Here is a 26,722-nt window from a genome sequence, read left to right on the forward strand (position 1 = left end):
CCACGGCAAGAACCAACCGTGGCCAAAGGTTAGGAGCCAGGAGCTGTTCTAAGCCCTTAACGTGTGTTAACTCATTTAGGCCTCACCATGAGTCTACAGAAAGGGTTTATTTATTCCTGTCTTACCGATGGGGAAACTTAAGGGGTGAAGTGACCTTCTGGGGCTCACAGAGTTTAGATTTGAAACCGGAACTCCCGGACCCCAGGGCTCCAACGCCGTGTGAAACCGCACCCCCTCCGTCTTTGGAAAGAAGGAAAGAGCTTGTGTCTGTTGGCGCCTTTAGCCCTGAGTGCACACTTCAGCCGTTGCAGACGCTCGTTTACCTGACACGCTCAGTTCTCAAGCAGACCTCTAATCGAGATCCCGGGGGAACTGCTCCTGTGGGTGGCTCTGTTTAACTCAGGTGCCCCAAAGATCAAGGGACCATGTCAATTAGAGCTTAGCAAAAGTCTCTGGTGGGGCTTCTCCGATAGCTCAGATGATAAAGAGTCCACCTGCAAGGCAGGAGTCACGCATTTGATCCCTGGGTCAGGAAGAGTCCCCGGAGAAGGAAATACCGCTCGTGTTCTTGTCCGGGAAATCCCGTGAACAGAGCAGGCTGGTGGGCTACAGTCCATGGGGCCGTGAAAGAGTCGGACAAAACTGAATGACTAACCAACCAGCAACCAACCAGCGTGATTATCTCTGGCCCTGCTTATGGTGGTCAATATGTAAGGATAAGTATCCCCTCCAAGAATTCTAGAGGCTCAGAGCTAGGCAGGGGGCACCTTTAAAAGTCACTCATTCCTTCTTTCTTTTTCACTGAGCAAGCAGTAATCAGATACCTAGAAGCTTCCGTATAGGAGGCTTTGGGGAGTAAACGGGATGATGCTTACCAGGTGCCCAGCACATAGTAAGCTCGCTTGAACAATTTTAACTGGTATCATCTGTATCACGATTATGAAAGAGAGAGTATAGGACGATGGTGAAGAGTATGGACCCTGAATCTCACTGTGTGTGTGTGCAAAGTCGCTTCAGTTGTGTCTGACTCTGGGCAACCCTATGGACCGTAGCCCGCCAGGCTCCTCTGTCCATGGGGTTCTCCAGGCGAGAATACTGGAGTGGGCTGCCATGCCCTCTTCCAGGGGATCTTCCTGACTCAAGGATCAAACCCACGTCTCTTGTGTCTCCTGCATTGGCAGGTGGGTCTTTACCACTAGCGCCACCTGGGAAGCCCGTAGATCACACTACCCAGGGTTCAAAGACCAGCTGTACCACTTCCAGCTATGTGACCTTGGGCAAGATATTCAGCTTCTCTGAACTTGTTTCCTTACCTGCAAAATGGAATTATCGAGTGCTGATAATTCAGTAAAGTTAGTACCTTCGGACTTCCCTGGTGGGTGGTTAAGAATCCACCTTGCAGTGTAGGGAATGTGGGTCCCATCCCTGGTCAGGGAACTAAGATCCCACCTGCCGTGGAGCAACCAACTCTGGTGGCCACAACTAGAGGGTCTGTGCGCAACCAAGATCCTGCGTGAAGCAATGAAAATTCCAACTGAGACCCAACACAGCCAAATAAATAAATAAGAAAGTGGTGCCTGAAAGCATATTGAAAGTGCATGTCAGATGCATTTATCAGAAGGATGTATTAATGTTCTGTCTTTGAGGCCCGTTGCTACTGTCTGGGAGAATAAAATTTCTGCCTTTGGAGGCGTTCACAGTTTAGTGAGGCGGCCAGACAGTGCCCTGGATCTGTGCTGCCCAGTACAGTGGCCGCCCAGCCTCTGCGGCTACTAAGCACTTGGAAAGTGGCTTTCCCATGATCCTATGTGCTGTAAGCGTAACATACACACTGAATCTGGAAGACAATTTTTTTTTAAAAAAGCACCTTAAGTATATCATGAATATTTTATGTTGGTTACTTCCTGAAATAATACAAGGGATATTGGATTTAATAAATATGCTATGCCAATTCATTTTCACTTTTCAAGGCTTTTCTTAATGTGGTCCTGAGAAAACTTGCAATTAAAGGCAGATTTCTATTGGGGAGCGCTGGCCTTCCATTTTACAGATGAGCACAACTGAGGTCAGACAGCAGGAGAGATTTGCCTGTAGGCACACCGTCAGTCGGTGGCACTGCCTGGACTGGCAGCTAGGCCCTCCAGATCCTGTCCAGGATTCTCTGCACAGCACGAACGCCCCCTCCCCCAACACACACACAGACAGACAGACACACACACACACATTCTGCAGATCTGCACCCAAGTCACGCACATCACCCACACACACCCTGATTGGGAGCCGTGTTCCTGTGTCTTGTTATGCTTCTGAGCAGGTGTTAGCCACATGTACAGTTAATCAAGCTCTTGAGACAATGGATTTCCGTGGTGCGGACGATGGCACAGCAGAGCTGCTCACGTCAGCGTGGAGGCCCAGGCTTCCCACCGTCTCCGTCGAAGCGTCCCTCTGTTGCCGTGTTCTGGGAGAGTATCACGCTGCTTCTTGCCTGCTGCTGCCAACTGGCGGGCCCTGAGTGCAGGCGGTCGGCAGGCAGCCTCTGCTGGGAGTCCTTGGCGGCCTTGGGGCACTTCGCTCCGCGTGTCGCCGTTGCCCTCTTCCCTGCATCTTCTCTTCCCTTCCCTTGACTGTGCTCAGTGCTCTCACCTCCAGGAACGGCTGCTCCCTGGGCTCTCAGTCTGGAGCCTCCCTTCCCGCTTACTCTTCCCCGACCACTTCCATGCCCCCATCTCCGTCTCTGTGTCTGTCTTCACCTCCTCCTCCAACCCCACTCTCACCCCCAGCCCAGCTCCGTCTCTCTTCCTTCTCCACCCCCCTCCCATTCCCTTTTCCATCCGAGCTCCATTTCTCTCCCCTACCCCCATCTCCAGTCCGTCTCTGTGCGCTCCCTCATATCTGTCTCCATCACTCCCCTCCTCCAATTCCAGCCTCCTCTCCCTGCTCACGATCCCCAGCCCTGCTACAATCTCTGACCAAGGTCAAGGTGAGTGGTCCTCTTCTGGCTCTGTGCCTGGAATAGATCCCGTGGACCCAGGAACAGAGGCAGTCCCAGGCATAAGTATCCCGGACAACAATGATCCCAAATTCAAAGCTGAGCTGCAGAGTGAGCAGGACAGAGCAAGACCGCCTGGCTATGATGCGGATGCATATAACAGCAAAGAGTCCTCCGCAAAGACCCCTGGATCTCCAGTGGCTCCGCACTCCTCTGCAACAGTAGCCTGTGTGCTCACTCTAAGTGCCTCGTTCCTGTGGACTCTGAGAGGGGGTCCTCAAGGATGTCCGTGCTAGTGCAAAGCTCTCCTGGGTCGGGGAAGGCGGACACCATGCACCTGAAATGGCCCTCCTCAGAGATGCTGAGCAGGTAGGTCTATGTGGCCTGAGCAAGGGAGAAATATGGGCTTCCCAGGTGGCTTCCATGGTAAAGAACCCGCCTGCCAATGCAGGAGACGTGGGTTCCATCCCTGGGTCATGAAGATCCCCTGGAGAAGGAAATGGCAACCCACTCCAGTATTCTTGCCTGGAGAATTCTATGGACAGAGGAGTCTGGTGGGGAGGGGGCTACAGTCTATGGGGTCAGAAAGAGCTGGACACAACTGAACGACTAAGCACACACAAGGGAGAAATCGTAGTCAGCAGTGGTTGTAGCAGTAAGATGCTGGATGTAGGCAGAGCTTATGTCTGAATTTATAAACCACATGGACAGACCATGACACTTGGGTCATCCCGGCCCTGTGCGTGAGAAAGAGGCCCCCAGTTCTACAAGTTCACCATCATGGTCAAACACCACCATAGAGCTCCCCTGACTCCACCACCCCCGAGTCAAGCCAGACTTCCCAGTTAATTTTTGACTTTGCCTTAAGAAGAGAGAGTTCCTGATGGAAGTTTCTTCCACTGATTTTGTCCAGCACCCGGGAAGGCAAAGCAGCTCTGGATGCAGCGGCCACACAGCATGGCAGGCCCTGTTGCAGTCCGTCAGTGGGGGCAGAAGCGGAAATCATTTTAGACTCGACCGTTAACATCAATACAGTGAGGCAGTGGTCGGTGATCAGTTTTATGAAATTAACTCTGAAATATTGCCTGTCTTTCTCTTGAAAGCAGAACTTTGTTTCGGTCATCGTAACTCACTTTGCAGATAATGTGATGGCTCTTAGCTCTGTAAATCATGTGTGGCTTTTGCAATTCGGGAACACAAACCTATTCTGATATAAACCCCAGCAGGCCTGAGTCTTCAACTGTATCTAGTGAAGTTAAATTCTCTCTGTACCATGAAGCTCCCCCTAAATTCCCCCTAGGGAACCAGCTCAGACAGAGTCAGGCCAAGGTTTCAGCCCATGTTCTGTTACCAATATCCCATGGGACTTTGGGCAAATCAATTGACCCACGTGGGCATCAGTCTTCCCATCTATAAAATGGGTTCAATAAAACACATCCTGCCAAACGTTCAGCTTCGAAGATTTTGAGAGAAGCAGCAAATGAGAATACAGAGAGGAACCTTCTACAAGAATGGCGAAGTGCTACACCGACAGAAGGGGTCATTTGTATCACCTGTTCAATTGCCCTCACTTCTCCCTGGGCTGGGAGGGACATGTAGGGGAGTTTCTTCTCCCTCCCAAGACTGGCTATGGTCTGGAGGAAGGGAGAGTCTCTGCTGTTCCTTGGGTATCACTCTAAATTGGTCTGAACACACTCCTGCTCTGGGTGTCATTTATCAAGGGGCGGTAATCAACTAGATGTTGGGGAGGAGTGGGAGGAGGAAAAGACAAGTTCAAAATTATATTATTTGCAAAAATCCATTCTTTTTCTCTCAGCATGCCTGCTCTATTGACTGCCCTCTTTTTCAATCAGTTCCTAGTCTTTATACCATATTTTTTTAAAAAAGAAAGAAAACCACTCTCTCAATATAAAAGTGCTAATGAATATAAATATTCCTCGTTTCTATTTTCTTTCTTTCTTTCGCTTTTCTTTTCTTTTTTTAGTCCCACCTCTCTCTGCCTTTCCCATCCTCTCTGCAGTCTCTCTCTGCTTCTTCATGATGGTGCTCAAAAGAGCGTCTCCTCCAGGAAGCCTTCTCTGTTCTGGCCACACTGAACTGCCCAGGGTTCCTTGCCCTGCTCACCTACCCTGTGCCCTGCACATACTGGCCCTTCTGCTGGTTAACTCTGCTTCATCCTTCAGGTCTGGGCTTGGGTTGCCTCCTCCAGGCAGCCTTCCAGGACTTTGCCAGACTGAATTCCTGGAGCATCCTGTTCTTGACATCTGCCTGGGTGCTTATCATTCTGTTCCAGGCCCATGTCTGTTTCTCCACTAGACTGTGTACTTTCTGAAGCCTAGAACTTTGCTTTAACCTCAGAGCTAATACAAGCCTGCCACACAGGGATTCAGTTTCAACTCCTGTTTGCTTTCTTCCTTCATCTGCTTCTCCATACAAACAAGCACTTGGCCCCTGGAAGGAATCCCACAAGACCTCGCGATGCCGTGGGCCCTGCCCCCACCCCCAGCTTTGTCTTGCTCCCCACCCCCAACACCATGCTCCAAACATCTGAGACTTTTTGGTCCAGAAACACCCTAAGCACATTTCAACCCCAGGGCCTTTGCCTCTGCTGCTGCCTTGGCCTGAAGTCTTGCTCTCAGCTTTGTGCAAGGTTGGGTCCTGCTTATCTTTCAAGTCTCAGCTCGAATGCCACCTCCCAGCCCGAGTGAGGTGCTGCTTCTGTTACCTGTCACAGCACTTGTCGTTTCTTCATGGAGCGCATCGTGAGGCGCAGTTATTTCATATATTAGTTCACACACTTGTCTCTTCCCAACACGCCCCACTAGAACGTAAGCACCATGAGGACAGAAATTGTCTAGCGCCGCAACCCCAGGGCCTGACGCAGGGGTTTACTCGGCACACATCTGTCAGATGAGTGAGCGGGGAGGAGGGACGTAGGTGTCCCGCCCTCCACGCCCGATTCAGAAGGACTGAAATCCCAGCCACGTCCGCGCCCCTCTTTCCCAGCAGAAGCCTGACGAAGCAAGAAGCCACCAGCAGGAGGGGGACTCCAGCAAGAAGAAGAGAGAAGCAGCACAACTCTTCGGTTTATGGGAAAATTAAATATTGAACTGAGTAGTAATGGCAGCCAAGGGGAAAAAATACTGACAAAAAGCCCCCAAATGGAGCCGCCGTCAGCGACAGGAGAGAGGAGCGCAGCATCTGTACTCATTCGAGCTGCAATGGGGATGTTTATGTGGCAGCTGCTGAGCCGAGTCGCAGCCCCCAACCCTGGGATCGGGCGGGAGCCTGCGTGCGGATGCGCTGGGAATCCGGGGCCCGGGTTGCTGGCGGGGTCGGCGGCCACTGCCCAGAGCCTCCCTGCCTGGAGATGGGGGCCTTTCTGAGTGGAGCAGGGCCATAAGGGTCCCCACTGGCCGCGGGCACAACCCATCCACCCGCCTTCCTCTCTGCAGAGAGCCGGCTGCCGGCACCGCTCACCTGCCTCGCCCCTCCCCTGCCAGCTGTTGTGCTTTCCAAGTGGCGGAGGTGAAATTAACAACCCCGACCGGAGGCTCTGGCTGGCTGCTCTGGGGGAGGGGGTGGTACGGCCTGGGAGGCGGTGAATCGGTGAGGCTGGGCAGAGAGGGGCCCAACTCGGGCTACTGCTGATGGAGAAATAAAATCCCACGTGTGCCTGTGCACACACACGGACACAGATACATGCACATAAACACACACAAAACACGCAGATAAACACACACAGACACACACACATGTGCATATACACAGATACACACACAAACACATACACACACACACATATCTGCACACGTGTGCTGCGTGCTAAGTCGCTTCAGTTGTGTCCGACTCTTTTCGACCCCATGGACTGTAGCCCACCAGGCTCCTCTGTCCATGGGATTCTCCAGGCAAGAATAGTGGAGCGGGTTGCCATTGCCTCCTCCAGGGGATCTTCCTGCCCCAGGGGTCAAGCCTGCGTCTCTTATGTCTCCTACATTGCAGGCGGGTTCTTTACCAGTAGCTCAACCAGGGAAGCCCCATATACACATGCACACATGTGCATAACACAGAGACAACACACACGTATATGCACGCGCACACACACACACACACACCCCCAAAAGGGTAGCGGGGAGGCCAGGACACAGGTCTGCCGTTGGATCTGCGTTTCACGCTTGTGCTACTTTGTACCGATGCCTTTAACCCAGACCTTCTCAAAGTGTGTTTTGAGAACTGCCCCCGCCCCGCCACGCCATTGCAGCTTATGTGGCAATAGACTGAATGTGTTCAGGCCCATGACAGGTGCCATTTGGGCAGAGATGAAGTCTATGGGGTGTGACAGGAGCCCATTTTAAATAGCAGCAAGGCTGGCTACGTGGGGGATGTTTCCAGTGTATCCCAGAGGTATGTATTACACACGTGGGCGATTTCACCAGGTTGCATCGTTGTAGTTTTATTAAAGAAGACTCTGGAAGCCTGCGGAATCTTGGGGAGGCCTTGGCAAGCGGGCAAGCATATTTGAGATCTGGCCTGTGGCAGTGGCACTCAGCGCAAGTTCTTCCTGTTCAAGTTCAACTTCAAGTTCAGGCTATTCCATTAACCACCACCCCTCAAGCCTCTGAGAACAATGGGCTGGAGCCTGGAGATTCTGGGTGGGTCTCAAGTCCTGTTCCCCAGCCTGGGAAGGCCTCTGTCCCAACAGAGCTGTGTCCCCGTGAGCATCAGCCGCAGTGTTTGGAGACTTGGAACAGGGCTCGTCCCTGGCCCTCCCCACCCCGCAGTGGGGTCACTTGGCCCCGGGTCACAGGTCCTCTGCTTACAGGCAGTGGGTCCCTTAGGCAGGTGCTGGTTTCCTGGGCCTCCCGCATAAGGTGAGGGTGACGTTAGCACCTTCCTGAGGGCGCCTGTGGGGGCTGAAGCACTTGGCCACCAGCCTCCCAGCAGAGCCCCCAGCCCCCCAAATCCCCAGCTCAAAGCCCTCCCTTCCAGCGGGAGATTTCCCAGAGGGCTCTGCAGACAGTCTTTCCAGTCCCGTCAGCATTTTAGGATTGATTTCCTGAGTCAGAGGGCAAGTAAATCGTTCTTGCTGCTTGAGTCTCATAAAGCGATTTCCAGGGGAGGCGAGGGTGAAGGGGAGGGGAAGGGCTGTGCAGAAGGGGCATTTTGTGCGAAGAGGATTGTGTGTTTTATTTTTCCTCCTTGACATTTTACTACGAAAATATTCAAGCCTATCAAAAAGCGCAAATGACTGTACAATGAACACTCACGAGGCCATCACCCAGCTTTGTCGATGAACACTTATTTCTACCGGCTCTATCACACATCTATCTGATTGCGTCTTTCCAAGAGCAGGGCGAGGCAGAGCCAAGCTCGTTCCTAGCAGGGCTCCAACTCCTGGCCAGGGCGGGGTGGTCTGATCTGGGAGTGGGGGCGTCCCGGAGTTCCAGCCCCCGCAGCCTCTCCCCTGGCCCTTCACGGCCCTTGCGGCCTGGGCCACTGTCCCGCCTCCGAGCTCCCTGTGCTCAGCTCCGGCCTGGTCAGCTCCGGCCTCGGTTCTCTCACTTGTGAGACGGGCATCACACAGGACCTGTCTCACAAGGCTTACGTTTGTGGCAGGCTCTGCAGGATGCCCGGTATCTGCTAAGGCCCTGCCTCCGCTGGCCACCAGGCTTGTGAACAGTGACCTCCATCTCTGGTCGGACCAGCGTCTGGGCTTTGCCGACCCCGTGCGCGTCACCCAGGAAACCTCAGCGAGCAGGGGCTGTGCTGATGTTTGCCGGGGTGACGGGGGGCACAGGTTTGCCCAGTGAGCACCCTCTTCTGAGCCCTGATTCCAGGCCCAAGGGGTCCTGAGTTACAGCAGGTAGGAGGCCCCTGACCATCATCATGGCTCATCTGAGGCAGGGTCCATGCTGAATGCTTAAACGCATCAGAGCCTCGCAGAACCCAGAAGTAGGAATTATGATCTCCATTTTCAGAGGCACTAGTTCATGGCTACTCAGCCAGTAAGGACCAAGGTTACGGCTTGAACCCAGGTCTGGCTTGAGCCCCCAGCCCAGCCTTGCTTCTCCCCTGCTGTGGGGTCTGTCTCAGGGCCTCGGTTTCCTCTGTGGTCAGGTGAAGGGGCTGGCCTAGGTGGGTCCTAAAGCCTCCTTCAGTTCACAAAGCCTGTGGCTCTATGTGGGGAGCCCCAAGGGAGCAGCCGGAGGGTTCACAGCTGGAGAGGAGGAAGGCCGTCCTGACCAGCCATCACACGGCAGGGGGGTCAGCTGGGCAGGGCCCAGGCTCTCCCTGACGGGGAGCTTCAGGAGTTGGGGTGTCTCCATTCGTGGGCCTGGGATCCAGGGAGACCCAGCTGAGAGGCACGGCTGGCCGGATCTCCTCGGTGAAGACTGTCTCCACTCTCAGCCCTGCTCCCACATCCCGCGGCTGCCACAGGGAGCATCCCAGGCCCACGCCGGCGGCCCCGGCATCCCTGGACAGACGTCTCTGGAGTCAGGGCCCTGCCCTCGCCTCACAGACGCAGCCCAGGCACAGAGGGCAGACAGGGCCCACGACAGCTTGGCAAGCGAGAAGGCTTTCCCAGGAGGCCCTCACGTCTCCTCTCCCTGCTCCTGCAGGGACCGGGCACAGCAGCTGGCCGCGTGTGGGCTCAGGAGTCAGCCTGCCCGCGTTCCGTTCCTGGCTCTGCTGCCTCTTAGCCGGGTGGCCTTGGCAAGTCCCTTACCCTCTCTGTGCCTCTTTTCTCCGTGTCTCTTTGGCAGAGTCCTGGTGAGCAGTGTGTGAAGCGGTGGTCCCCAACTTTTTCGGCACCGGGTGCCGGTTTTCCCACGGACCAGGGAGGTGAGGATCGTTTCAGGGTGATTCTCAGAAGGAGCGCGCACCCTAGATCCCTGACAGTCACGACTCACAGTAGGGTTCACGCTCCTGTGAGAGGGCACCGCCACCACTGGTCTGGCTGGGGCGGGACTTGGGAGGCCATGCACGCGGTGGGGAGCAGCTGTAGAGACGGATGGAGCTGTGCCTGCTCGGTGCTGCTGACCTGCGTGCAGCCCGGATCCTAGCAGGCCACGGGGGCTGCCGTGAAGAGTTTAGACCCTGGCCTGGTGCCGGCGAGCGCTGAGCAGATGCCAGCTGTGCTGTTACTGTGGCCGTCTTTACCGCATCTTACTCCCGGCCCCTTCCTCGGGGTCCGGCCACACAGGAGTGCTCCATACTTGCCAGGCGTCCCTGCTCCCACACCATCGCTTCCAGGGCTCCTGCGGCCAGAGATGCCCACTGGCCTGTCTGCCCCAGGCTACTAGGCCCAGCTCCACCCCCCCTCGTCCATGAAGCCTTCCAGATGCCACCCCCTGGAGGAACGCCCCCTTCCTGGGGGCTCCCGCACCCCTCACCTCACAACCTAGCCCTCCCCCGTCATTCTTATTCCCCATCTGCTGGAATCTTGGAAACCTGTGACCTTCTCTGTCTCCCCCATCATTCGGGGGCTCCTTCAGAGCCAACACTGGGCCTTACGTCCTTCTCATTATCCCCAGAGCTTAGAGATGAGGTCGGGCTCTGGAGTCAGAGGGAAGGGCTGAAAATCTCTTCCGTGGTCACTTGCTAGTCGTGCAGTCTTGGGCCACTTGCTTCATCTCCCTGAGCCTCAGTTTCCTCTTCTGTACAATGGGAATAACCACAACCACTCCCTCACCCCCGATGATTAAACAAGAAAACGCTCATAAGGAACTTAGCACAATCCTGGCGCAAAACGAGCTGTCCGTCCGTGTTAGCTTTTGGCACTAAGATGATCTGCTGTGAAGATTTTCACTCCTAGAGAGCGAGGGAGGTAACCCTGCCTCATTGTGTACAGACGGGGAGACTGAGTCCAGGGGCTCACTGCGGGAGCGCGGACTCCCAGGCCAAGCGCACGTGCAGCGTGGGCCCGGAAGTGAGGCGGTGGGATCGCCTCCCTCGCCCCAGGAAGCTCTACAGGCAGCGGACACATCCAGGGCTGGCTCACCGCTTCCCAGGCCGCCCCAGCCCGCTCCCCCGGCTCCTGCTACAGCTCTGTTAACACCTGTAACTTCAGCCTTGCGCTTGTTCCTTAAATCACTGGGCCTGAGGCACCACCATTTCTCCCGCCACATATCACTTGTAATTAAGGGGCCTGTCCCAGGCAGGGGAGGTCTACCTTCTGCCAGAAACACTAAATCCAGCTCCCAGGGGTGGAAAGGATAAAGCATCGCATGGGCCTCACACTTGTCAAGGTTTAATGGCACACCTGCAGGCCTGCTCTGGTGGGCTCTCGAGGCTAGAGTCGAACTGGGTGGACAGTAGGTGGAGAGAGGCCAGATCTGTGAGATGCAGAACGTCCGGGGAGCTGGTGAGAGCCTTGGGGGACTGCAGCTACCTGCTTGACAATTTCTGGGAGCAGATGAACCTCTAGCTCAGCTTAGGAGGGCATGACAGGCTATTCTGTGTGAGGCTATAAAGAAGCTCCCTAGCCAGGCAGCCTGGGTTTGGAAACCCAGCACTGCCGCTCACTTGCTGTGTGACCTTGGGTGAGTTACTTAACCTCTCTGGGCTGCAGTTCCCTCGTTTATTAAAATGAGAGTGCTGGAAGTACCTACCCCCTAGAGCTGTGAAGAGTAAATCAATTTATAAAGTGCTTGAAGCTATAGTTGCCTCCTTGAAACTGCAAAATTCATCACTAATATTGTATGTCCCAGGGCTCCCTTGGTGGCTCAGACAGTCAAGAATCTGCCTGATCCCTGGGTCGGGAAGATCCTCTGGAGGAGGGCAAGGTAACCCACTCCAGTATTCTTGCCTGGAGAATTCCATGGACAGAGGAGCCTAGTGGGCTATCGACCATGGGGTCGCAAAGAGTCGGACACGACTGAGTGACTAGCAGCAGCGTATGTCCTGGCCATCCCGTATTAAGATGGCTCGTGGTCCTTCCTCCACAGCAGGCATGTAATAGGGGCTTATAAATATTGGTGGAATCAAGGACCTGTAAGTGTGAAGAATGAATGAGCAAATGGCCTGTGCGTTTCCCTCACAGAAGGGCTGGTGACATCAGCCCTGTGGTCCCAGGGACAAGACCCACAAAACAGTTCCTTCTGCTTCACTACGCCATCTGCTCCTTCCAGCCGTGATCGTGCTCAGAGGGGTTACGCAGCTGTCCCTTCGTGCCTCGAAGGGCCTTGTCTCCTCCCCAGCTCAGGGCCTCCCGTCCCCACGGAGGGACAGTGCTAATCAGAGAAGCTTCAGGTTCCGCTTCTAGGCTTCCCTTTATGCGCAGACTCGGTTTTCTCTGCTGTAAAATGGAGACGCTGATCTTGCTGAATTCCCAGATGCCTAGGAGGAGCGGCTGAGAGCGCAGCCCAAGTATCCCACGCTGTCTTGTCGAGAGGAGCCCTGGAACCTGGCTGAGGCCTGGATGGCTGCCACCTTGCCCCACATCAGAGAGGAGCAATGTCACCCCATCTTCCCGGCAGCCCTGTGTCGTGGAAAAATCGGGGGTTCTGCCTTTCAGCAGACCTGAGCTCAGATCCCAGCCCACTCACAGTTGTGTGATGTCAGGCAAGTGCCCTGCCCTCTCTGATCCAGCTGTAGTTTGCCCCCCTAACTGAGACAGCATAGGGTCATCTGAGGATGGGTAGACTAGGGGACAACTGGGAAGCTAATGGGCTGTGCTGGGCCTGCTGCTGAGTTCACAGTGGGCTGCGGTCAGCAGGGCTGTGGTCAGAGAGGAAGGGACAGAGGATTCTGGAAGCCCGTCCCAGAATCAGTCAGCAGGCTCTGGCCTTCGAGGCTGAGGCTGGGAAGTGACCGTCCTTGACGCATGACCCAGCCCAGTTAGCTCCAAAGTGCTCCTCTGAGCCCCAGACCCATCTGTTCGGCCCCTCTCTGAACGAGCTGTCAGCCGGTGACCTCAGCTGGCTAGGGGCCCGTGGGTGGGCAGGTGGGCAGAGTGAGCAGCCTCTCTCCCAGTCCCCGGCCAGGTCCAGGCACTCAAGACGGCAGTGCTCAGTCTCTGAATAGCCTCCGTGTCCATTCTGGAAGATCTGGCCGCTCCAGCCTCGGTCCTCTGGGCTGCACCCTCCCTCTGGCAGCCAAGCCCAGCCAGCTGCCTCAGCCTCCCTGCTGCCCGTCCAGAAGCTCTGATTGGTGGGGAGAAGGCCTGCAGAGGCCCTGAGGACAGCAGCCCTGTCCCCACCACTCCAGTGGCCCATTTTCCACAGCCGCTGTCTGCTGAGGGCAGGCGCGTGGTTTCACTGGCACCTTCTCCGGAGAGCACCTCCAGCCCAGGCCAGGTCTCGTCACGTCCTCTGCATCTGCTCCCAGCTTTCCAATCAGTTCCATGACCTGCAGCTTCTGTCTAAAGATGCCTGGCATGTCCAGCCTCTTCTGCCTGAGCCCTGGGCTGGCTTTTGCCAAATCTCCCCTCCAAACTGCCCTCCCCACGTCCAGAACCTACCAGCAGGTCAGGCTAAGCATCATCATTCTTATGCCCCACAACAGCCCTAGGAAAGGGGAACTTTCATTATTCCCCAACGGGAACCTTCGTCACCCCCAGTTCCCATATGGGGAAACTGAGGCTTGGAGAGGAAAAGTCATGGCAAGATTGCATAATGGGTGGGACTGGACTCAAGGTGCTGGGTCAGTCCCTCCCGGATCTCCTTCACCAGGGCCCAGGGTGACAGGCCACAGTCGTCACTGCCGGGCTTATAGAGCTCCCACTGGGCTGGTGTCACTTCCCACATCTCTGATCCTGTTCCCTGGCCCCACTGACATTTCCAGGGTGAAGGTTAAGGCAAAATGGGTGAGAAGAATGACTACCCTTTCCACGAATGCTCACCACTATGAGCTTGGGACACAAGCCTTTACATACCATAGCCCAGCAGGGAAGGCCCTACTGCCATCCCCATTTAGCAGATAGGAAGACTGAGGCTCAAGGAGATTAAATAGCCTGTCAGCGTAGATAGCGATTAGTCCTCTAACCCACTGCTTCTGGAGCCAGCCTGCCTGGGCTTGAGTCCAGGTTGTAGCCTGGCTGGACCTGTGCCCTTGGACGATTTTTAGCTTCTCCGTTTTCACATGTATTAAATGGGGAGAAAACAGAAGACCCTCCCCGAGAGGGCTGCCCTGACAAGCGCGCGAGCAGGTGTAAAGCAGGGCCTCGCCTGGTGTCTCGCTGCCGCTGTTTAGTCACTCAGGCTTGTCTGACTCTTTTGCGCCCCGGAGGCTGTAGCCTGCCAGGCTCCGCTGTTCGTGGGCTCTCCCAGGGAAGAATACTGGGGTGCAGAAAATGCTCGATAAACACTTCCCGCTCCCATGACTCATAGTTGCAGAGCTGGGTTTCAAATTCACGGCTGAATCCAAGGCCCGAACCCTTGCCCACCCGTCAACTCTCCTGGGAGGTGAATGCTGTTTCTAGTCAGCTTCTGGAGCAGAGGAGCAGTTCTTCAACTGGGGTTACCCAGCCTTCTCCTATTCCCAGTTTGGGCACAGTTGGTAAAGAATCAGCCTGCCAACACAGGAGACCAAGAGACGCAGGTTCAACCCCTGAGTCAGGAAGATTTCCCGGATTAGGAAATGTCAACCCACTCCAGTATTCAGGCCTGGATTCCATGGACAGAGGGGCCTGGCAGGCTACAGTCCATGGGGTCCGAGACAGCCGGGCACGACTGAGCACACACGTGCACGCACACACAATTACTGTCATTCACTCAGGGGCGTGGGGGGGTGGGGGGCAGGGAGAGGGCTTGGAGGAGCCCAGGTGTTTGCCCGGCGGCCAGAAGCGCCAGAGTCAGGACCCTGGGGGCATCTGGGGAGAGAGGTGGAGGTTTGGGTTCCCACTCTCTTCCCCTCCGCACCCCAGGACACCTCTGCAGCTCTGGCCAGATTCCCAACTCGCCCCCCACCATCTCCTCCTGACAGCAGCCTGTGCTCTCTGGAGCCCGGGGCCACTGCAGTCGCCTGGGGCTGGTTCTTGTAATTAGTTCAAGCCCGGCAGGTGGCTCATCCCCTCCCGTTCCAAGACAGAGGAATGAGCCGATCATTTCTCACCCAGCAGGCGGCCTGGACTACGATGGGGGCTGCAGGGAGGGCTCCCGGTTTGCCTGCCTGGGGACCCCAAGGGATTCTCAGACCAGCCACCTCCCTCCGCTGAATGACCTGGCCCTGGACCACCGTATGCCCCAGCTGCACACTGGTCTGCAGAGAGCCACCGGGGCCCCACAGCCGGCCTGCCCCACGGGCAGGCTTTGGATCCTACCAACCGCAGCCGCTTTCTGCGGGCAGCCTGCAGAGAGGCAGAGCTGCGCTTCTCCTGCTCTGCTCAGGCCTGGGGAGCAGCGGTGGGTCTCTGAGGGGTGCCGGGTCTGCCCAGGCCCTCACTTCCCCCCATCCTACTTGGAGCTGGAGGCATTCCCCCTGTTCAAGTCAAGAGAGGTTCCCGACACTCCAGGGACTGGCCCTGGGGAGGTGCTCCTGTTTTTAGAGAGGAGCACTGGGCTGGGAATCCAGACTCAAGTTCCAGAATCGGGCCTTACTGTTTCCAAGAATAGCCGCACCCATTTACACAAAGCTAAAACAGAGCGACCGTAGGACCCGGTGATTTCACTCCTGGGCATATATCTGAAAACACCAATTAAAAAGATACATGTACCCTATGTTTGCTGCTGCTAAGTCACTTCAGTCGTGTCCGACTCTGTGCGACCCCATAGACGGCAGCCCACCAGGCTCCCCCGTCCCTGGGATTCTCCAGGCAAGAACACTGGAGTGGGTTGCCATTTCCTTCTCCAATGCATGAAAGTGAAAAGTGAAAGGGAAGTCGCTCAGTCATGTCCGACTCTTCGTGACCCCATGGACTGCAGCCCACCAGGCTCCTCGGTCCATGGGATTTTCTAGGCAAGAGCACTGGAGTGGGGTGCCATTGCCTTCTCCAACCCAATGTTTATAGCAGTATTATTCACAACAATGCTAAGATATGGCAGCAACCTCAGTGTCCATCAACAGATGAACGGATAAAGCAGATGTGCTACGCGGTGGAGCACTGCCCGGCCGTCAAGAAGAACGGAACTTTGCCATCTGCAGCCACATGGATGGACGTGGAGGGTATTATGCTAAACAGCTAAATATGCTAAATACTAGAATAAGTCAGACAAACAAATACTGTGATGTAACTTATATGTGGAATCTGAAAAACACAGAAGCGTGAATATAACAAAAGGACGCAGACTCCTAGCTGTGGAGGACAAACGAATGCCCCCCACTGGGGAGAGGGAAGGGGGAGGGGCAATGTAGAAGAGTAGGGGAGTAAGAGATGCAAATTATTGGGTATAAAATAAGTACAAGGGGTTGGGGAGAGAGAAATTGGGAGTCTGGGATTAATATACACACACTACAGAAGAGAAAGTGAAAGTCACTCAGTTGTGTCCGACTCTTTGCGACCCTGTGGACTCAGTCCATGGAGTTCTCCAGGCCAGAATACCGGAGTGGGTAGCCTTTCCCTTCTCTGGGGATCTTCTCAACCCAGGGATCGAACCCAGGTCCCCTGCATTGCAGGTGGATTCTTTACCAGCTGAGCCACCGGGAAGCCCAGTATACACACGACTATATATGAAATGGAGAACAAGGACCAGTGTAGAGCACAGGGAGCTCTACTCAGCATTCTGTAATAACCTAAATGGGAAAACACTTTGAGAAAGAGTAGATATGCGGATATGTATAACTGAGTCACTTCGCCGTAGACCCGAACCTAACACAACATTGTAAACCAACTACACTCCAATAGAAAATAAAATATTTTTTTAAAAAAAAGAAGAAATAAGCTACAAGGATAATTGTACAACAGGGGGAACAGCCAAATTTTTATAACAAATATAAATGGAGTATGACCGTTAAAAAATTAAAGAATCTGGTTTGAAAGCAGAGTTCCAGCTCTCTCCAGAAACCCCAGGTTCTGGCCTGGCCTCGTGGAAGTGGGCTCAGCCTCTGTCACCCTCCAGGCAGGCCTGTAACGCTCACCAGCCCCAGGGTGAGTGCCTCCTGGTGGGAGAACTGCAGGAAGTGGCCACGGGGCGGGGTGCAGGGGTGGGGGGAGGCGTCTCGTGGACTTGTGGCCCCAAGTCCACATCAGAGGGGCAGCAGGGTCACAGTGGAGACAGACGTCGGCTCAGTGGGATCACAGTCACAGTCTTCTGTGCGTTTCTTCTGAGAGTTTCATCGTCTCAACTCCTACATCAGACTGATGGTGGATTTTGAGTTGATTTTTGCACGTGATGTGAGGGAGCGTCCAGCTTTGCCATTTGCGTGCGGCTCTCCGGTTGTTTCAGCACCGTGTTTTGGAACGGACTCTTCCTTCCCCACAGAACTGTCTTGGCATCCTTGTCGAGAATCAATTGACTACAGATGTGGGGATTTCTTTCTGGACTCTGATTATTTCACTCCACTAGAAGAAATTCACCTGGGGCTGGAGAGGGCTATCGGCAGGTTGGGGCGGGGAGCGTGACAGAGGCTGAGCCTACTTCCAGGAGGCCTGGCCGGGAAACCATTGACTCCTGTACTTTAAATGAGTGAATTATATATTATGTGAACTCTATCACAATACAAATCAATTGAAATAAGAAAACAAGGGGAAAAGAGCACCAGATTGCTTAATAAAAATTCAGTAAAACATAACTGATGAAAAAGACAAGCTGTGCAAAGTTCATTATCAGCCTTTCTCTGGGGTGGAAGTCGTGTCCCCCAGCCCCAGGTTTGGAAAAGCTTTTAGTGTGGTTTGGTGCCACTGTGGCCTCGGGGTGCAGAATTCTACCTTTATCTGCCAATCGCACTTGGAAGCCTCTAGAACAGACACAGGGATCCTAAGAGAGAACATTTTATTAATACTTATCAATGCTCTGCCTGCCAGTCGAGTGGAGTGGTTAAGTCTGGGATGCACTCACCCCAGCGCTGGCACTACCAGGCTGGGTGGCCTGGGTGAGTGGTATAACCTCTCAGCTTCTTCTCCTGTCAAAAGGGAAGCGGTGGCACCTGCCTTCCAGAGCTTTCGTGACTGTTCAGTAAATTAACTTGTGAAAAGCTCAGCACAGTGCCCGGCAGGTGAGCAAGCGCACCGTGAACAGTGCCTCACGTGGCTGGGAGCCCAGAGTGTGGGCTTTGAAATCAGACAAGTGAAGCTGTTCTTCTCCTCCTGGCTCAGCTACTGTTGTGGGTTTAACTGTGTCTCCCCCCAAAAAGATGAGGCTTCCCTGGTGACTCAGACAGTAAAGAGTCCTCCTGCAATGCAGGAGACCCTGGTTAGATCCCTGGGTCAGGACGATCCCCTGGAGAAGAGAACAACCCACTCCAGTATTTTTGCCTAGTGAGTTCCATGGACAGAGGAACCTGGCAGGCTCTACTCCATGGGGTCACAAAGAGCTGGACACAACTGAGCAACTAACACTTTCACCTCTTCACAAAAGGTGCTGTAGTCCTTACTGCCCGGGACTTGTGAACCGGACCTTATTTCAAAGTAGGATCTTTGCAGATGTAACCAAGTTAAAACGAGGTCACGATAGATGAGGGTGGTTCTTCATACAACACTGTGTGTCCTTATAAGACGAGGGAAGTTGGCACCCAGAGACACAGATGTGCAGAGGGAAGACGCCAGGTGAGGATGGAGGCAGACACCGGAGCGAAGCGTTCACAAGCTAAGGATGCTGAGAATTGCCAGTAGCCACCAGCAGCTGGAAGAGGCAAGCGAGGACTCTTCCCTGGAGCTGTCAGAGGGAGCACAGCCCTGCCTACACCTTGATCTTGGACTTCTAGCCTCCAGAACTGCGAGAGGATACATTTTTGCTCTTTGGAGCCACCCAGGTCAGGATCATATGTTACCCGCAGCCCTGGGGACTCAGCAAGGTCCCCAAACTGCTTCTGCATCTGTGCCATGAACTGCCTCCCTCCACGAGCTGTGTCTTCATTTCCTAGAACTACGCTTGGCACCCGGGAGATGCTGAGTAAGCAAGTGGTTGTAGAATTGGTCGCATGAAAGCATGAAATCCACACGGCTCAGGCCTCACCTTCTCGGAGGGTCATCTCCTCAGCGTCTTAGAGAGACCTTGCTGTTCACTCTGTTTACAACAGCCCTACTTCCCTCTGCTTTGCAGTCCTGGCTGTCTACTGCTCGTGTCTGCTTTCCTCCCTGCACTGTCTGTTCCCGGAGGACTTGGAATTTTGTCTGTCCAGCTACCGAAGCGGAGTTCCCATACATCCGATAACGCCTGGAATGTACCCGGTGTCAATAAATATTTAGTAAATAAATGAATGAATGAAAAATTGACATTTAAAATGTCTGTCTGTATGGACAGCCAAATCACCTTCTAATATACCAGGACTGGAAAAGGTCAGTTTTCATTCCAATCCCAAAGAAAGGCAATGCCAAAGAATGCTCAAACTACCACACAGTTGCACTCATCTCACACGTTAACAAAGTAATGCTCAAAATTCTCCAAGCCAGGCTTCAGCAATACGTGAACCGTGAACTTCCAGATGTTCAAGCTGGATTTAGAAAAGGCAGAGGAACCAGAGATCAAATTGCCAACATCCATTAGATCATCGAAAAAGCAAGAGAGTTCCAGAAAAACATCTATTTCTGCTTTGTTGACTATGCCAAAGCCTTTGACTGTGTGGATCACAACAAAGTGTGGAAAATTCTGAAAGAGATGATCTTTGAAAGAGAAACTGATATGCAGGTCAGGAAGCAATAGTTAGAACTGGACATGGAACAACAGACTGGTTCCAAATAGGGAAAGGAGTACGTCAAGGCTGTATATTGTCACCCTGCTCATTTAACTTATATGCAGAGGACATCATGAGAAATGCTGGGCTGAATGAAGCACAAGCTGGAATCAAGATTGCTGGGAGAAATATCAATAACCTCAGATATGCAGATGACACCACCCTTATTGCAGAAAGAGAAGAAGAACTAAAGGGCCTCTTGATGAAAGAGAAAGACGAGAGTGAAAAGATTGGCTTAAAACTCAACATTCAGAAAACTAAGATCATGGCATCTGGTCCCATCACTTCATGGCAAATAGATGGGGAAAGAGTGGAAACAGTAACAGACTTTAATTTTCTTGGGCTCCAAAATCACTGCAGATGGTAATTGCAGCTATGAATTTGAAAGATGCTTACTCCTTAGAAGAAAAGCTATGACCAACCTAGACAGCATATTAAAAAGCAGAGACATTACTTTGCCAACAAAGGTCCATCTCATCAAAGCTATGGTTTTTCCAGTAGTCCTGTATGGATGTGAGAGTTGGACTGTGAAGAAAGCTGAGCACCGAAAAATTGATGCTTTTGAACTGTGGTGTTGGAGAAGACTCTTGAGAGTCCCTTGGACTGCAAGGAGATCCAAACAGTCCATCCTAAAGGAATTAGTCCTGAATATTCATTGAAAGGACTGATATTGAAGCTGAAACTCCAATACTTTGTCCACCTGATGCAAAGAGCTGACTCGTTAGAAAAGACCCTGATGCTGGGAAAGATTGAAGGCGGGAGGAGAAGAGGACGACAGAGGATGAGATGGTTGGATGGCATCACCGACTCAATGGACATGAGTTTGGGTAAACTCTGGGAGTTGATGATGAACAGGGAGGCCTGGCGTGTTGCAGTCCGTGGGATCGCAAAGAGTCGGACATGACTGAGCAACTGAACTGAACTGAACTGAGTATATCTGAACAAAAGAAGACATTCTGGCATTGTGTTTACCAGACAGGAAGTTCAGTACTGGACTGTCCATGTCACACGTGGACGCTGACCTGGATTTGGACCCAGGTCAGCTGGACTCCAAGTCCAGTGCTCTGTTCAGAGGGCCTGAGTAGTGAGGGGCCCTGGGTAGTCGTGGATGGGAGAATGGCTTCAGGGGCTTGGGTGCAGGAATGGAGAAGCGGGCAGGGTGGGGGCACTGATGGGCGTGCTCTTCCCTGCCCCCCACTCCTGCAGGCCCCTGAACGAACGACAGCCCCACTGGGTTCTGTATGCGAGGTGCTCCCAGCTGGGGGGCAGGCTCCGCAGGGTACTCGCTCTTTGTTCTGCACTCCCTGCCCCCTCACTCCCTGTGCTCGCTTGGCACTTTCATCACCAACAGTCCTTGTGCCAAGGTCAGCGGCTCAGAGAAGCTGTTAGGAACCTCAGCTGTGGTCTTGGGCAGGCCTGCGGGGGGGCCTCAGCTCTGGCAGTCAGGTGGATGAGCCCGTTAACTTCCCAGAGCCTCCCTTTCCTCATCTGTAGAATGGGGATGACAACACCTGCTCTGAGAGGCACTCGTGAGAGTCACGCGATGAACCGTAGCTTCAATACTCAGGGCACAGGGACGGGCACAGAGGGCTTGCCTGCTGGGGGCCTTGATTCCTGGCTCTGGGTTCGAGGCCCCACGGAGGAAGCTCTGCCCGGGGAGGGTGGCCCAGAAGCCCTGTGCCTCGGTCTTGCGGCAGAACCACAAGAACAGCCTCTTCTGCTTCGGCGGGTGGGGGTGTCTGGGCCCTTCAACATTTAATTGATTGTAACATCCCAGGCTGAACACGCTCCCCTGCATGACCTACACCCCCAAGAAGAGCCTCGGCGAGCCTTCCATGACTGTGTATAATGCGTTCCCGGGGCCCAGCACGCAACTTTCAAATTGGCTTACAATTTATCTGCGGCTCGGATAAAAACATTTTAATGACTGTGTGCAGTGCGAACCCTCGGTGTTGCCCATGGGGCTCCCAAATGTCTTTCCCCGCCACAGAGCGGGGGTGTTATAGGCGTGAAATTACAGCCGCGCATGCATTTTGATCTCTACCCCGAGGCCTCTGGAAACAGCGTGTTAGAATGCTCCAGACGGATGCCGTCTTGGTGGTGGCAGACCAGGACGCCCGCCTCTCCCGTGGACCCGCTCTGGGCTTGTGAGGCTCGTGCGGGCAGGGGTGGATGTTGCTCAGCGCCTCGGTGCCCCGCCCACGGTCCCCCAAATGTGGCAGGAGCTGTCTTGCCCTGCTGTTGGCTGCCACAGCCCTTAGGGTCCCTGGTGGCTGAAAGGAGACCCCAGCTTCCAATGACCTCCACTTGCTCGGAGGTCACTGTGTCCATGCGTGTGACAGAATGGGATCTTTCTACGTCGTGCCACGGACGGGTCAAAACAGTGAGTCGGCTTTCATTTCTGAAAGCTGCCTGTTTAAAGAAGAGAGTCGTGGGGGAGGAGGGGGACACAAAATTTAAACCTTTCTAACTGTGCCTGATTTTCAACTGACATGAACACTATTTATGGTGACAGATACTATTTTTATGTATTTATGTATTTACGCATATTGAAGTATAGTCGATTTACTCTGAGAGAGTCCGGGGAGGCTCCCTTGGACTTGAGGCGTCTAATTCTCATTTCCTCTGCAGGAGCCCCGGAGAAGGAAATGGCAATCCAGTCCAGGATTCTTGCCTGGAGAATTTCACGGACAGAGGAGCCTGGTGGGCTACAGTCCATGGGATTGCAAACAGTCTGACAGACTGAGCAACTAACACACACACACACACATACTGTTTTTCAAGAAATCATCATTATTATTGGCCACACAGCACAGCTCCTGGATCTTAGTTCCTCAACTCGGGACTGAACCCAGGCCCTTGCAGCGAAAGCACAGAGGCCTAACCTTTGGACGGAACCAAGGAATAATTTGATTTACACATCACTGTGTTGTGTTAATTTCTGGGGTACGGCGAAGTGCATCAGTTACGCACACACATACACCCGCTCCTGTGGGTGCACATACACATACGTATATATATGGATGCATATATGCATATTCTATTTCATGCTCTTTCCCATTATGGTTTATTGCAAGATGCTGAACATAGCTCCCTGTGCTCTGCAGTAGGAGGGCTGCTGTGTCTCTTTTATGTATAGTAGTTGGCAGAGAGGTACTGTTTATGGAACGCTCAGATTGTGCCGGGGCTCAGAACCTTCTATACTGTGGATTATGTCATTGAATCCTCGCCATCTTGGCCAAGCAAGCCACTCACTTCTCTGCGCCTGGGTCCACGCAGCATGCACAGCGCAGGCTCTGACTCGTGGTCTGATGCGGCCGCTGGGTCACAGGAGATGATACGCTCTACACTCCCTACACTCAGCGCCTCGGTCTCTCACAGCCTTTCCCTCTCCAGTCTGGACCTTGGTGAGCCTCAGAAGCCAAGCCACTCCGGGGCTGGGGCAGCCACCAGTGGGGTCTTTCCTCTCTGAGCCTCAGTCATCTCATCTGGGAATTGGGGATACCAGCAACCCTGCCCCTTAGGGACTGTTGTGAGAATCAGGCGAAAGGCTCCGCTGGAAGTACCGTGGAATTGGGACAAACTGGTCAGGGGTGAGGTGTGGCTGTCCTTTTCAAGGTTGGGAAGTGTCCTGGCTCCTCCCAGGACGGGCAGACCCACAGGAGGGTGGATAGACAGGGTGGGCCGCCCTAACTCCCAGGACCTGGGCCCCCTTTCCAAGGAGCACGGTGTACAAAGCTGTGAGCGTTCACTTCTCAGACTGGCTTAAGGCTCTTTGGAATAAGAAATAGTGGACGAGACTTCTCTGTGCCAGGGCTAAAACCAGGGGCCAGGAGCAGGCAGCCACATCCGTGCCTGAGAGCAGGCACGCCAAGATGGTGTGCATAAAGACAGTGAAATCAGACCTACTGAGCCTCCTGGCCACCTCAGGCTGGGCTAGGTATTTGCAAACCTTTTCTGATTTAAACCTCACAATCACTCTAGGAAGGAGGCATCCTTACCCCCATTTTACAGATGGAGAGACTGAGGCCCAGGGAGGCCAATGAATCAGAGGTCACCTGGTGGATCTGGGATTCAGATCCGAACCCGCATGTCCTTTTTTATCTTGTATGTCGAAGGGATGGGGCATTCTCCCATGTCTGGGGGCAGGTGAGAGTTAGAAGGAGGAAGGAGAAATATATTTGCCTATAAATAAGAGTAGCTGCTGATACATGTAGAGATAATGATACCAACAGAGATATTACAGAATGAGTGTTTTTGGAAGACTTAGAGGTGTAGGCCAGCGGTTCTAGAATGTGGTCCTGGCATCGACATCATCGGGGAACCTGTAAGGAATGCAGATCCCCAGGCCCTGCCCAGATCTGCTGAATCAGGGGCTGTATCTTCATAAGCCCACCAGGTGCTTCTGACGCTCATTCAAGTTTGAGAACCGCTAGTTTAGACCGTGGGCTTTGGCCTCAGATGGCTGTTACAACCCTAGATAAATCATTTTCCCTCCCTAAGCCTCCGTCTCCTCTTATAACAGGGGTCACAACATCTCCTGGCTCCCAGAGCTGTCCCTAGGATTCCGTAAGAAAACGTGCATGAAGCAGGAGGGTCACCCACCATCGGGCACGTGCCAGGGTGGGACAGGGTATCCAGGCCTGTGGGCACAGTGAGCACCGGCGAGCCTGACCCATCAGGGGTAACAGGGCTGGAGAGACTGGTGACAAGCACGGTGGTCTCTGAGCAGGACAGTCAGAGGATGGACCGAGATGGGGGAGGCGGCTATTCTAGGGCAGCCCCACCTGGGATGCCCTGAATGTCCAGGGGTCAGAGCCTTTCTGGGGCACTGGGGTGGGGAGGGTGGCATCTCTTGCCTGCCCCTCTCTGGTCCCTCCTGGTAGCTCAGCCTCCTGCTCGGTAACTGGGGTCTCACGAGCTGTCTGCCCATCCCTGCTTTGACCGCCACCCGCCCTGGGAGAGGCCCAGAGGCTCAGAGCCTCTGCCCCCAGAGCCTGCTGGGAGCACACCGCCGGGCCAGCTGGGCACCCCGGGCTGGGCCCTGAGACCTCTGCCTCCGTGGGAGCTGGCGGGGGAGGCGTAGGGCTACCTCCTTCCACTTCCTCACTGTGCGAAGAAGGGCACCAGGCCCAGGGGGGCAGGAACCGGCTCAGGATCCTTCGGTGAGCTGGTGAGACCATGTGCCTCCTGGACCTTCTACACTGCCTCAGTTGAACCATCTACACTGCCTCCATCTGTCTACACTGCCTCCATCTGTCTACACTGTCTCAGCTGGACCATCTACCCTGCCTCCATCTGTCTCACCGCCTCAGCCAGACTGTCTACACCGCCTCAGCTGGACTGTCTACACTGCCTCCATCTGTCTCGCTGCCTCAGCTGGACTGTCTACATTGCCTCCATCTGTCTACACTGTCTCGGCTGGACTGTCTACACGGCCACACCCGGACCGTCTACACGGCCACACCCGGACCACCTACGCTGCCTCCATCTGTGCAACCCAGCTGGCCTGGGAGTCAAGAGGCCTGGGTTCCGACCCCAGCACGAAGTGGCCTGATGTCACAGGAGGGCTTCGTGATCCTCGCTGTGTGCCTTCAAGCAAGTTGCTAGCTCTCTCGTGCCTATCCATATCTGTGTCTGCGAGATAGGGGTAACGAGTCCCTCCCCTCGGGTTGACTGGGAGGTCTGGAAAGCACTTAAGTGCATGGCCTCCAGGAGCCCCCTTTCTAAACCAGCCACCACTCCACTTTTAGTGACTCTTGACCCCATAACCCTGCGTGATTTTCTTCTCAATGTTCATCACTATCGACAGTCGTCTCGTAAGTGGCCCCAGTGGCTCAGTGGTAAAGAACACGCCCGCAGTGCAGGAGACGCACGTTTGATCCCTGGGTCGGGGAGCTCCTCAGGAGAAGGAGATGAGAACCCACTCTGGTATTCTAGCCTGGGAAATCCCACGGACGGAGGGGCCTGGTGGCTACAGTCCAGGGGGGTTTAAAGGGTCAGACACTGAGCGACTGAGAGTGAGCCCACAGTCATCTCACTTACCTGTCTACGCTCATGTTTTAGACTTGCCTGATGCAGCGACTTAGCGACTAAACCACAGCACGCACAGATTCACATTCCCCAAGGACAAAGATGCTTCCTGCCGAAAGCGTGTGGCCACTGCCTGGCACATAGTAGGTTCCCAACAAATATCTGATGCGTAAACAATTGAGAATATGGCCCTCGTCAGACTGGGAGCCCCTCGATCGGACAGAGTTTCATTCCTCACTGGCTTCCTTGATGTGACCTATGGCCCTCGTCAGACTGGGAGCCCCTCGATCAGACAGAGTTTCATTCCTCACTGGCTTCCTTGATGTGACCTGCTCGGGGCCAGACGCTGAGAACATTTCTTATTGAAGTACACAGGAGCTGTTCCGTGGGTGGGTGACTGCAAAAGGGGAGATTTCCCTGGTGTAGCCCCTCCCAGCACGGCCCGACCCCCGGAAGCCAGAATACACAGTCTGCCACTCTGCGGGGTTCGGCGTCCCTCTGGAGGTCAGGCCTTTGGAGGTTTTCCATTTTCCCAGAAGCAGTCACTTTCCACGGGGCCTCTGTGCTTTCACTGCTGGCCCGAGTACAGCAAGCCTTGTTTCCCTGATATATGTCATTGGATGAGGAAAGCAGGGAACACACAGTCTGGAGTCAAGACCACATGCCTAGAATCCTGGCCGCAGGGCTGACCCAGAACTCAGGAGTGCGTCTGGCGAGACCGCCAGTGCCGGCAGGGGCTTCTGAGACCACTTGGGAGAAGGCTGTGTTTTACAAGCTGGGAAACTGAGGCGGGGTATGGGGCCACACCCACCAGAGACAGGCGCTGGTATGCTTGTCCACATTTTACAGATGGAGAGATGGAGGCACAGACGCAGGGTGGAGACCCAGGAACGCCGACGTCCAGTCTAGCACGCTCTCTAACCTGCCCGC

General features: G+C 54.2%; 1 protein-coding gene across 2 annotated transcripts in view; it reads right to left on the reverse strand.

Moving 5' to 3' along the window:
* The window catches only part of IGSF21 (immunoglobin superfamily member 21), a 281,725-nt gene that overhangs the window by 18,195 nt on the left and 236,808 nt on the right, over window positions 1–26,722 (reverse strand). The gene's annotated exons all lie outside the window — the stretch shown is intronic.

The sequence above is a fragment of the Bos indicus genome, chromosome 2 (assembly GCF_029378745.1).
Source record: "Bos indicus isolate NIAB-ARS_2022 breed Sahiwal x Tharparkar chromosome 2, NIAB-ARS_B.indTharparkar_mat_pri_1.0, whole genome shotgun sequence".
In the NCBI taxonomy this organism is placed as follows: Eukaryota; Metazoa; Chordata; class Mammalia; order Artiodactyla; family Bovidae; genus Bos; species Bos indicus.